Raw genomic sequence first — 14,155 nt, 5'->3', positions numbered from 1 at the left:
GAATAATCAAAGGAGATGGGGTCTGCTGGAAATTGGGAATGGCTTCTTATTTATTATGCCTATATTGCTTATAGTGTGTGTGGATTTCATATTGGCTAAAACAAAAGATCTTTGCCATCTCTATCATTTCCACAGTTGTCATTTGAAACTAGCGGGATAGTTTGATGATGTTCTGATACATGGTGTGCAGCCTGAATATCGACCACAGAAGATCGATGTGACACAGTATTGAGGATAAAATATTTGTAAAAAAATATTGACAGTTAAGTATAGATTTTCTAAACCTAACTCTCCATACATATATCAACGCGCTAAATTAGAAATAGCAAATCTGTCCTTCCCTACATTCCCTTACCTGTCTCTTTTATTGTCTCTTGATATTCCGTCCTCAGTATTCTTGTACTACGATATTCTGGGTGTTGTTATTCAGTAGTACGATTGCTGATGTGTATATTGAGTTAAGCATGAGTGTTTTTTACTTGCTCAATGGGAACAGTGAAGAGTTGGGGTATGGCCTTCTGTAATGCAAAAGCTTCAAATTCATTCTCAAAAACCAACATTGAATGTAATACTAACTGGGTTACCAAATTTACACTTGGCGAACCCGACACACATTTTTAAAGGCAAATATATTTTAGCTAGTAGAATAAATAAATAAAAATCACAGATTTTTTTACATTTATGTTAATCGGAGAATTGTTAGGATATATGATTGTGTAAATGGAGACTGCTTTTGTGTTGACAATGATATTTCTAATTTTAAACAAGAGAGTGTATTGGATGGAAACATTTACTAACTGAGGAGGAGAGTGTCCGTTTGTAGAACTTTCGTTTTTCTCACAACTAGAACAAATTGTTATTTTCTTATTTAACGCCATTCCAGCATTTAATGTATATTCTCACCTATATATTTCCATTATTATAAAATACATTCTGAACATAATTTTTCCTTTCATCTCTGTCGTTTTAATGTCCTCGCATGTCTCCCTTTATTGAGGTTATAAGAGATGAATTGCTTGTATGTGTCAAGCTAAAGCTATCACTCGGTACTAATGAATGCATTGAGGGGGATTTTCCTTAGGAGATATTGTAGTATCAAAATACTACAATATCTTACTGAGGAGGTGGATGGGAAGTTCTTTGAAACTTAACATAAGAAATAAAGCTTGCAGCATAAGGATTTTTTCTGCTACCCACATTGTAGTGGGGTGACTCATAAATTAATTGCCCTATCTGCTCCACTTGGAAAAACGGAATTAGACCTCTTGGACATTTTTAATAACTGGTTTTGAAGGAATGACTTATCGATCAAATCCATAAAATATATGTCCAGCTACCACATTATTGACATACAATTATTTTTCACAAGCTACCATTCTGTATGAACTTGGCCAAGGAAAGTAAAGCATAGCCTTAATCGAGGGTGTTTCTGGTTGGATCTTAAGCGAGGGAGGGAGTCCACTCGTTGGCCCTCATTCTATTGGAGCGATAAATATCGATGCAGTATCCCCACACCCAGAAATACTGACATCACAGGCATCAGCAAACCCAAGTTGTGGGAAGACCGCGGTATTCCAAATATTAAGGAATGCTTGTGGGAATTAAATCTTACAGCACCAGATTCCAATGGTAATTTACTATGTCCAGCGAGTGTCCCACTCACAAGTTTTACCAGAACTTAGCTGATGAAAAGTCCGGAGCACAGGTGGAATTGAAAAGAATGCAGTTTAAGCATCACCCAATGAGCTCCTTCATCCACAGAGAGTTCATTGGTTTGCTATAGCAAGTTCAGGTATTTTGGTACCAACCCACAAAATAGAAAATAATGGCAAAAATAAAAGCTGAGCCTATTGCCCAGAGCAATCGCAATTCCAAAAATATCCTATACATGTATGGACAATTAGCTAGTAGCACACTCCTTTAATGTAATCATTTTCAAGGCTTTAGCCATAATTAGATAAAGGAATTCGAGCAACGTCCTGCAGAACTGCCAGACGGCGGAACAATCAGACGGTGATGTCCCTTTCAAATCAATATTTTTAGATTTTAAGTCAAATTCAGGATGGCATATGTCAATTCTTATAACGTAAGTACTGACATTGAAATCCATACGTTTTGCAGTGTCGCTATCAATCACTAAAAGATATGCAGGAACTTCATAAAACTGTATAATCCTGCTCCACATTTAAAAAAATTAAAAAACGAAGGGACTAATTACAGAATGTAAGCCGGGCATTCAGACAACAGCACCTGGGATTTACGCTCATTTTTGTAAAGCAAACAAAAAGGTGATAGATAGAATGCTTGAATTAATCTCAGTCTCTAGTGCTCGCTTGGGGCGCATTCCAGTCCATTGTTTTTCGCCCTTCAGAGGCCTGCCTTGTGCATCCATCAAATTTTGACTGCAGGCCATCGTACAGTATAGAATGTGGTGGCATTCTCGGGGAACCACCCGTTTCATGAGGGGTTGTTCATTTAATCTCATGGGAATAGTTCCCACTTGGAAAGAGGAAGGTCTACTGTCTCTCTGGCAGTGCAGGACACGGGCCATCACTAATCCAATGACGCATGTGCTTGGATACCACCCCGTAGCCCATGTACAATGTGAGGTTCCTTAGAAGTAACCCTAGTGGCACACCCTACACAAGGGTTGAGCAAACGGGTTGGTCTACACTCTGTACACTCCCCATCGAGTGATGGGTTGTGATGTCACGAAGACAACAGACTTTTAAGGTTCCATTGGTGGCTTAAAGAGAACATGTCGGTGAATATTATATGCGTCTCAAAGGCAGTGGGTGGCAGGGTTCTACAAGCGTCCCATACTCCCTGTGTATGTTGCACCATCTATAAGGCATGAGAGGTGATCTCTCTACCCTCCCCTGCCCACCTGACATGCTGGTTAATTTGTGGCCCTGTACCCAGCATAGAACAATGCCAACCTCCAACCCTTTCACACAGCTGTAAGGATCCATCCAAGGATAAGGGCAGCTACATATATACAGCCTAAACTACAACACTGGAGCCATTTCAGAGGACCTCTGTCTGCAGTCAGAGCGCTAAAGCGAGGAGATGTTACCGTATCCTATCATTTCTATCACTCGCATGATATTAAGACCTTAAGCTTTTACAAAATACTTTACCATGAGCATATAAATGCACGCTTTTATCAAGGATTTAGCAAAAGCAGTTAATGTACACAGTTGCAAAGTACATATTTTGCGAATTTACAAAATTAAACCGTCTAACGTGTAATCCACTCTCTACAGAGCAGGTATACTCATAAATATGGTTTTGCACAATAATATATACATTGGTTTCTTGAAATTACATTTTCCTACTCCACATGATATAGAGTTATTTAAAACCATTGCTTCCAATATACGGGAATATTAATGTATATGATACTGTCCAAATACATGCTTTTAATTTATTACACACTATTCTTCCCTTTCAAAATCCTTTTTTTTTTGCTATATATTCCACTCACTCTACATATTCTCCCCATTCACACTGCCATGTGTTATAAGCGTTTTCTGTTTCACACTCGGTATTTTTTATATATTAAAGTCTACAACATTCCTTACTTTGCGTTAGAAAGGTCTATTAATACAAAAGCCCACCGTATTTACATGTTCTCCCTCTCGCTAATCTTTTTTTTCTCCATTGCTTCTTCTTTCATCTTTTTCGTCAGCCCAGTACACCAGCAGAGGGCACGAATTCAAATTTCGTCACGATAATTCTATTTCCAGGACATCACAACACTTGTCAAATTAAGAGCCGCCGTTTCAAGGGCATATTTACTAACAGCTCCTTCTGAGCATCATTGGAAATTCACAGGACATCTCGGAAACAGGCCGCAGAGCTCTCTGGGCAGTCTCAGTAAGATTTGCTCCGCGTGTTTGGAGATGACAAGAGCGTCTCAGCGATGCTCCAGCACAAATTGCTTGTGCTCAAGTGCATCTCAGTGAAGCCCCGAGCCGTTCTGAGATGAGCCGGCATCTCCATGTTTGCTCTCAAGAAGGTCCTGATAAATGTGCCCTTGGAGATGCTGCGTACGTCTGGGGTGCAGTGTGCTGTATATCACATGATGGCAGTCCAACAGTCTCGAGCTTACAAGTGTGTTGAGAAAATCCAAAGGGCTGGATCGCACACACATTTTAATTAAAGCTATTTCATGCCTTTGGTTGTCAGTTATGGTAGGGGTTGGCGTAAACATCTTTTACAAACTATTATGAAAGCAAGGGGTATATTAACAAGGGCCGGCGATAAATATCGCAAAGCGCACTTAGCGCTTGCATATTTATCGACGGCTATCTCTAGAATTTATCACCCGGTTAGCGCGTTATCAACAACGCGCAACGCTGAGGCGATAAAATTCCAGAGATAGGTGAGATATTGCCGTTTTCCATGGTGGAAAACGGCAATATCCTAGATGATAGGGCCTGTGGTCTTAGCCACACAATCCACCCCCCCATGTTAGGTATGCCTTAGTCAGGAATTTAACATATGTTAAACTCCTGCGTTAAGGCATACTTAACGCGATTTTATTTATCGCTAACCCTCCTTGATAATATCACAACGCTTCCTTCGCGATATTATCCCATGTTGCTTTTCACAGCCACGCCTCTTTTGCATCTCATTATCGATGCGAGGCGAGGCGTGTGAAAAAGGGGCGATACATCAAGGAATCACGCGCTAGCGTGCCCTTGATGATAATGCGATAATATTATCGCCGCTTTGCGCCCGAAAACGGGCTCTAAAGCGGCGATAATGTTATCGTCGCCCCTTGATAATATGCCCCCAAGTTTCTGGAGGTGGTGATGTGTGACCAGAATGCTTGTGCATATTTGTTGTGTTCTGGTTTTTGTGTGGTGGTGATGTGTTGTTTTTGTATGCTGCTGTGTTTTTGTGCTGCAGTATTGCATAGTGAGGTGTTCTCCTCTGATTGTCCTGTTGCGTTATTTTAAACTGTTATGCAGTGAACTGTTACGTTTTAATTGAGTGGTTATGTTGCTTTGTACATGTCATTATGTTGCATTCTCTTGTTTACTTCAGATACATGTGTTCCCATAGCAACACACGATTGTTCACTGTCTAACGCGGTGCAACAGCGCTGCCCCAGCTCTCCAGCTATTTAAGACATCAGTCAGCCCAAAACTGTGGCAGAGACCTTGTCTTAAATTAGCTCTTCCAGTAATAATTGTGAGATATGGCCCAAAATAGCAGCAATCTACATAATGGAATATATAATTTAACAATAGCCATTTATTTCACTCACACCAAAGAATTAATTCCTCTGTGAAAAATAGCTTATTTTGTTACTCTTACTCCCAGCGATGCTCATTTCATCGACCTTATAAGGATAAAGGCTCACTCAGTGTTACTAGAATTTAAAACTGCGTCCAGGCGCTTACACTACTCCTTTAAGTGTGAGGCTAAGTTACTGTGTTTCCTTTTCGTTTACAGGCAGACAAATATTGAGAAGGGCAGGTACGCTGAATTTTACTGTTATCAGAACTCAAACGTGGTATTTCACCCACGTAGAATGTCATTGTTAATTTTTATGACCCCACACAAATATACACCTGTACATACTGTAGCAATAAGATCTAAATCATCCTGGTTTATCCTAATCTTATTACAAAATATCACTTATTTCTGATGGACTGCTTGCCATCTGTCCATTTTGTCCTAAGAAATATTCATGAATTTGTTTCCCAGATTTTCATTTATTAAAAGTCCGCCTTCTTTGTCTGATGTGAGCAGAAATATGATTTTGAATCTCATGGCCTGCAATCTATTTTTGCGACATCATATCATTGTGGATGTATTTGGAAAAGTAGCTGAAAAAGTGTAATTTTGCATTACCCAATAAATTCATTAAAATGGACAAAAAAAGTTACATTTCGTTAATCTCTGATGCTGAACTGTATGGAAAATGCCACTTTAGTCGTATATTTGGATGCACCAGGGACACTGGTAAATTGCCACAGTGATACGTGTTTTCCATATGGGGCCTTTGATGCTCCTGAGAATGGGTGAGAACTGGCAAACACTGCAAAAGGTGTGTGAATGTAAAATCTTGAATCAACAACTCTCAGGTAAAGCAGACCTAGGGCAGATGGTATCTGTGTCCTCCATCAGGACATCCTGTGTCCATCAGAACCTCGGCGATATATAGCAGGAGCACGTGACTTTCTGGGTATTTTGGGCAAAGTTTGTAAAATTAGGTGGGCTCATTTACGGAAATGAAACACGAAATTAGTAATTAGAAGGTTCAGTTATTAAAAACCCAACTAAACAACACGAGTCCAAACATAACACAATACAGTAAAACAAGATAAAAATACAGATAAGGCATATTTTTATCATAAAGGATGCCATAGTTCCCATCATACGTAACGTAATATGACTGAAAAGGGTATATGGAAGCAGGTTCCAATTTTAATTGGTAGCTCGGCTTGGGAGTGCCCCTTAAAATGGCTGCCACAGCATTGTTTCAAGAAGGTAAAAGCCTCAGAGCTCGTTATTTGTCTCATGATTGAGAAGACAAGCTGTATTCTAGACTACATCAACAGTCTAGTTAGTCAGTCAGTCAAATATCTGTATTCGGATTTATATTCAAATCCATAAAAGAGACAAAGATCATATACATAAAAGTGGCATATATCATCCTCAGATATAAAAGAAACCATATGAAATATATTGAAAATTTGAATGTCACAGTCAGTATTCGAGGGCTGGTCAACAAATAGTGCAAATTGTATGTTCTAATTTTTATTTAAATAGTTCCAAAGGGTTATTTGTATATATTTAAAGACACATTTTCCTATTTAAAACTGACAAAAACATTTTAGCACTATTTAAAAAGAGCAATAATAAAATATAAATTGGCCATGCCCCTTCTTGAGAATTGACATAACCCTACAGCCTTTTCAGTTTTCTTCGTAGCGTCAACCGTCCAAATAAGATAGTGATTTTTGCCTGCGAAGAGCCATTTTAATATAAACAAGGATTGTACAACACGTATACACATTACTCAGAGATTTTAAAAATGTGAGGGTCTCCTGATGGTAAGTAACACCCTGTGACAGGAAAAAGGGTCGTAGAATAGAAGATCTAATTCCACAGTACAATTTACAAAATAACATCAAATGAGTCGTCGACTGTGTTGCCTTTCCATCATATGGGCATCTCGATAAGTTCCGTGGCCACAGATCTGTTTTTGGAAAGACCACTAAATGGTGAATCAATTCTAGGTGTTATCTAGTCCACAAAAATCTGTCATATGTTGTTCTCACGCCTACCAGGTAGCCTTGTATTCCCTGATCGTGACGGCCCATACAGTACCTATTGATTGTGGGTTGATTTTTTCCCTTTGTTCTCTACACATATTCCTTTTACCTACCAGGATTGATTTATTTCCATTTTTACTGAATTGCAGGATACCATGAGGTTCTGAGGGGTTCATGTCCTCCCCTAATTCATGCAATAGGGTATTTATGTACTAAACCTATATTTTAGACTACATAGACAGTCTAGTTATTTCTTTATTTGTTCCCCTGATGATGACTTGTATGTAGGGGTGAGTTACATCTTTCATATCAAGGCAAAAATATGAGCAGTATTATGAAGGCACCCTGACACATTTCAAGAGTAAATGCCTGGGATTATTATTATTATGCACTTTAAATATGGCCACCTCAGTAGCCTCTATGTACGGAGGAATAAGGGAACTTACCACTGGTCATGTGCGATCTCAGCCGAACATATATTTCCGGTTGCAGGGGGCTATCGGAAATTGTTGTCTTTTTGTCCCTGACGGCATACTGTTGGGGTTACTCTGATAGCAAACAGTTTTGAGGTGAGTGCATTAGAGGCAAAGTTAGTGTCACTCCTGAAGTTAAAGAACGGTTGCTCCTCCATTACATATAAGTATATCGGGGACCCATAATTATAGTCCTCAGACTTGTGGAAATGGATTCGGTGTTACTATTTCTGTTGTTTGGACGTGTGGTGTGACATATTTTTATGATTTATTTCAGAAATAACATCAAATGAAATATACAACACACACAATATCACCGTATGTGATTTATATCCATTTGTTACCCAGCGGGCAACATGTTTGGGCAGAATTCTGGAATATTTGGACAACATCAATAGAGAACATAACTATTCATAGGGGCTTTTTCTAACACTAGACATTTTGCCTGGCTTTTGGTCTGATATAGAAATCTTTGTTATTGTTATTTTTTCACTTTTCATTAGAAAGATGAGAGAGTGTTGATATTAACACTGTTTTGACAGGGGTATCTTCAGATGTTTAAAATACCATGCACTATGGAGCCTGGTCTCCCAAGTAGGTTGAATATTAGAACAAATTTTGTGGTGGTGGTTTATGAGACTTTAAGTATGTCATTTTTACTGATGATGGTTACTTGGGTGCGTTGGTGGGGAGTATTTATGATGAGCTACTCTCTCTTTGGGACTCATACTCTGGAGTTAGTTGATTCACAAGTGATTGTGGGAGTCCTTTGGTGTTAAAGTTTTGGAGTTATTCATATTTTTGTTTACTATGTGTGTTTGAGGTCATTTTTATCTCTTCCTTACCCACCAACGGTTAGCTCTGAATTAAATAATGGTCTTCTTGTGCCCTGAGGAAGGTGGATGGCATCCACCGGGTCACACCGAAACGTGCATTGGCACACACAAGACTGACGTCATTGTATGGCCATTAAAGGATACTAACTAATGGTACAAATTCACAGATGAACAATAAAATGTGAAGTAAACCAATCTGGTGGATGGAAAGTAACTAGCAGGAGAGAATAATTAAAATCTACACATGGATACAATATATAACTTATATGAACTTGATTGGAAGATGCTTTTTCCAGTCTGAAAAAGAAAACATATTTCTTTTGGACACTGTTGACATATGGATATTTTATGGCATAGTATGTATGGGTATATGAGATGTATGAATAAGATTGAGCATTTTAGGAAGGGAATGGCTGTGTGTGATGTGAGGAGGCGATGATGGATTTTAACTTTATTTTTTTGTATAAGAGAAGCTCATATGTAACTAAAGAATAATATAAATTATGATGTTATTTTGGTTTTAGCAATGAAATTTAGCTTCAATAAATGAAAATCAATCAAGTTTTTGGATACATGAATAATATGACTCCACAATAATTTTGGAAGAATATTGTGATAATAAGTAATGACGGTATAGCAATTCTTCAATAATTTGGGGAGGGGGAGTATTTGTCTTTGGTCAGGAAGAATTTCACTCTGAAAGAGCTAAAATTATAATAGAGTAGGATGTATATGCTGGTATAAAAATATATTTTGAAATGAATACCCCGAAACTACATGAACATTGACTGCAGTGCTTTAATATTGCAGAGCATAGCAAGATTATAAAATCTACACAACCAACTAAGTTTTGTTGCAGACATTACCTATGGTTCAATTTATCGTCTTTTTCCAGTTTTATATCTACATGGTGGGAACTTACATGGCTATCCATTGTGAGTAAATGAATGGTGTTGACGATGCAATCCACCATTACATGGGTGTGATTAAAAATATCTTGGTTATGCAAAATTAAACCAATTGTAAAAGCCTTCTGTAACCAGACTTTCTGGGTGTTCAAGAAAACAAGGTAATTGTTGATCCTGGATCGCCGCAGGATATTATGCTCGTAGTAGCTCTCCAATGATTTGATCTGAACTGGACGACGATCAAATATGCAGTATATGGGATAGCACAGTTTAAATGGACCCTGACAAATTATTTTGGTGGTCTCGCGCTGGCTCTAGGCTAGAATGCATTGCCTGCTGGGAAATCAGTACCTCTCACAGGCACAAAAACAACACAACCCATTTGTAGCATGCAGAACAATGACTGGCTCATGCATAAATGCAGGTGGTAGGAATATGTTTTGCTTACATTCACTGGCTTCAATATTTTGTATTTATTTATCTCAACCGAGGTCTTTTAGAGGCAGGCATCAATGTCCACCGCTCTAAACGCTCAAAGTGTATTTTATTAATTTGCACATTATGGGACAAAGATTGTTTCTACTTCCCGTTTCCAGACGTGAAGACAATTTTGCAGGAATCGTATTTCTATTAGAGATCTCGCTGATGTTTCTACTTAAACCGGTGTGTTTGGAGTGTTTAGCTATTTTTTCTAGCTTGTTTTGTGAGCATTCAAATAGCCAGAAAGAGATTTCTCGCAAACTCTCATTGGTTAATTTGCAAATTACTAAAAATGACTGGCCTCTTTATTGACATTAGCTAATCTAAAGTGATGATGGTTGACAGGGCCACTGCATGTTGTGGACAGGCAATCACAGGAAGCAGTGAGACGCGTTACTGTTTGGTCCATCAGTAGTCACAGTTCTGTGGCTTGGTATTAATATTAATAGGCACCCTTCTGCTTCCATCGATCTGTGATTTGCTCTTTTAATATCTTTCCCCACTGCTGCTCGCTTGGAGACACATTTTCTAATTAGCCGGCTGCAGACTTCCAGAGCTCAAAGTTGCTGTAGCATTTCCAAGGTTCAGAGGTCCAGTCTCTGAATGAAGGAACTTGCAGCAATAAAGGGTCCATGCGTTTTCCATTCAAGGCATACCACAACATACCGCTGGTGGGCAGAACGCTTTGCCTCACTCAGAGGCAGTGCATGTATACAGGGGAAAACGAGCTACTGCCCTTAACATCATGCAGGAGGCGGCACGTGGTAACCACCATTAAATCCTTTAATGAGCGCTATCACTTTTTTGCTCTCGTGCATTTAATAATATGTGTGCCACAATATGGTGGCTGAGCTCTCTTACATCAAGTGCACAAAGGCAATCATAAATTTGTAAACTTTCAATTCGAAACATTTTTTTCCTCCCACGCTGGTATGGGGGTTACTTCTACATATTGTGATGTTTCAGAATACAGTTATGCGGTGGTAAAACCACTTATTCGTGAGAATTATCTTTTTCTGAACACCTGACAGGCATAAATGGAACAGTTCACAGCTGTAAATGTAGATGTGCCTTCATAAATAGCTTTGTAAATTGGTCCAATTCCTTTTACAAGTGCTTAAAATCAATAAACCTTTTTGTTGTTCCAGGGTGGATGGAAAGGATGCGCCTTGCAGCTGTTTATAAGCACGAGCACATGTGTGCCCCAGAAGGAATAGATCTCGATTTGCACGCACGAATACCCTTTGTATTTTCATACGAAACTGTCACTTACAATCAATTATTGATCCACTACAACCCTGATAAATGGAAAATATATTCCATTAGTTTCACACTTTAAGTAAAGATTCGAAAATTCAAATATTTGTAATGCCCAAACACAATATAAAATGTGTTCCAATAAAATGCATCTATAAGACCTTGCCGACAGAAAGAAGCAATTAAACATAACATGATCAACTACATAGGGTTAGAAGCAGAGAATATATAAAAAAAAAAATGTCTCCCTCCCGCTCGTTAGTCTTTCATGAAAATGTCTATTTATTGATATCCATGCAGAGAGCATATCGAAAAGAAAAGCAAAGCATAGATTAAAGAAATGAAAAGGTACAAACTGGACTTTACAAAGTCAGAAACACCAAAACTGGCATTCCACATAGCACATACGTGCTGAACCCGATGAGGAGCATACATGAAAGCACTTGCAGCTTAGCAACACTCTGTAATGTATGGACAGCACGCAATAAGTTCAACATAGTCGTGTGAGTAAAATGATCAGTATGGCCACAGGAGTAAACGTGCTTTTTAGGGGCACATCTCTTTCAAGGTGGCCAAGTATATAACAGATTGGTTTATTTCTGTCGGACTCCATCAGCCACTACCTGAAGAAAGTGTCATTTGCATTTTACATCAGTCAAAATGACTATTTTAGTCTCACCTATGGTTATTAGATAATACATTTGTTTTTCCACCCGCCTGCAAAGCACTCCCCACTGCTACGAATATGTGGTGCAGCAAATCATCTATGAGCTTCATTCGAGCTGCATCTGCACTCCTAAAACTGCTTCCAAAAAGCTGGTGAAACTTCAGCACTGGTGATTTCCATCTAAACTTAACTTTGCACCTAAAAGAGATTTTGTACCGCAATGTGTTTTTGCATTTTAATATGTTTTTTTCCATTTATATTATATCACGACCCTGCTTACTTTGCAACAAGGGTGATTTTTCACCTTAAAGTGATTTGTGCATATAAATGAGATTTAGGATATAAAAGTGATTTGTGGTTTTAAATAGTTTTCACATGAAGCTGATATTGCACAAGTTAATCTGCATAATGCACCGTTGACAAAATATGAGTTCAGACTTACACGTGCACACACACACACACGCACACACACACACATCTTTTACTCGTAAAGTGACATTTTGCCAACACAATTTGTCTCTGTACTGAGTCATACCACATGTCTGCATATTGCAGTTATCTCACATTTAATGTGATTCTCATGATCAGTACCCTTCCCTTTTTTTGTGATCTTTTCAAACCTATGATCAAGTGAGCCAACTGTTAGATTAGACTCTAGAATGCATGTATCAATGCTTCAGTGATTCCCCATATCCAATCAAAACTATCCTGAAATACCACCAAAGCAAAACCTTGATTATTTTTTTTATTTATTTTTTTACTAAGGACCTGCTCTCCTGTATTAGTGGTCTATGCTCCACAGTCGCTTTCAGGGAAACAGTTACTATCTAAGCATACACCATAACTGGAAATATGAATTATATATCACGCTGGGTTAGAATGGCATGATTGTGAGTCAGTTCTCAAATATCAACCTCTGTATCTTCAGTTCACCGCACTGTTTTATGTCCTTTAAGTGTCTGCCATAGTTAGGGATGTAAACACTGATGTTAACACTGATGCTATGCCTATCACATATCACTGGTTACACCGCCATAAACTCACTCTCTTCCTCTTCACCATCTCCTCTTCATCACCCAACCAACCCCTGGAGAATGAGGCAGGCATCAGCCAGACATAAATCAATATAGTATAAAGCATAACCTGAAACAAAGATTCTCCAATAAGGACACAGAGTATTCATACTCTCAAGGACCAAACCCAAAGCCCCTCTGTTAGCCACAAACAATTTCTTTATGTCCATGTTGAATTGTCGCTCCCTTCCCAAACATTCTACAGAATTGAGGTTGCTGCTGGAGGAGTACAAACTTGATGCCTTGTTCCTTATGGAAACATGGCTATCTAGTACTGCAGATCCAGCAGTAGTTCGTACTCTCCCATCTGGGTACTTGCTCCAGAGACAACACCATGTTGGAGGAAGAGGAGGGGGATTGCTATCGTGTACAAGGATATTTTTCGCTGTCAAATTACTGACAGTTTGATTTTGGATTGTGAGGGCTGCTTCTTTACGATAGGCTTCTCCCCCACATGTACCTTTTCGGGTACCCTTATTTATAGACCACCGGGCCCTAGTGTCAATTTTAGTAAAGAGCTCCCAGACAGCATAGCCAAATTAGTAAATTCCACCTCTAACTTTACAGTTCTAGGCAACTTAAATATTAATTTTGACCTGGCTTTGGACCCTGAATCTGAGGTGCTTACTGACATCTTAGAAGTATTGGCCCTGAAGCAAAAAGTGTCTGGCTCCACTCATCAAAAAGGTTATCTTCTGAACCCTTTATTGTCCAATATCAACGATTTGTCAGTAGATAAACCCATCCCTCTACCTTGGTCAGACCACTTCATGGTTCCTTTTGCTTGGACTCCTCAGGAGGGTGGACAGCCAAGGGAAAGGGTAAAACTTTGGAATCTGAGCTGAGCTAATCTCTCCACGGACGAATGGGCGTTTACTCTTGATAGCACTAGGCCGGTGCTTAGTGATGACCCTGAGTGTGATAATATTAAATTTAATCAGTGGCTTGAGACGTCTTTAGCTAGCCATATCCCCCAAAAATGGTTATTTAGGAAAAAAGTTGATCATGACGCTGCCTGGTACTCCCCTAAAGTTAGGGAGTTGAAACAACTTTGTAAACGCCATGAAAGAACCTGGAGAAAGGACTTCTCAATCACTGAGAAACTTAAATATAGAGATGCCATTTGAGTTTACAAAGCTGAAATTAGATCTGCCCAATCTAATTAT

The 14,155-nt window shown here is 38.9% G+C and overlaps 1 protein-coding gene across 6 annotated transcripts in view; it reads right to left on the bottom strand.

Moving 5' to 3' along the window:
• PTPRO (protein tyrosine phosphatase receptor type O) overlaps nt 1–14,155 on the bottom strand; it is a 922,864-nt gene that overhangs the window by 896,534 nt on the left and 12,175 nt on the right. The window lies entirely within an intron of this gene.

This window comes from Triturus cristatus, chromosome 4_1, assembly GCF_964204655.1.
Source record: "Triturus cristatus chromosome 4_1, aTriCri1.1, whole genome shotgun sequence".
Classification (NCBI taxonomy): Eukaryota; Metazoa; Chordata; class Amphibia; order Caudata; family Salamandridae; genus Triturus; species Triturus cristatus.
Note: the sequence above shows the minus strand (reverse complement) of the source record. Positions and strands in the feature narration are given on the sequence as shown.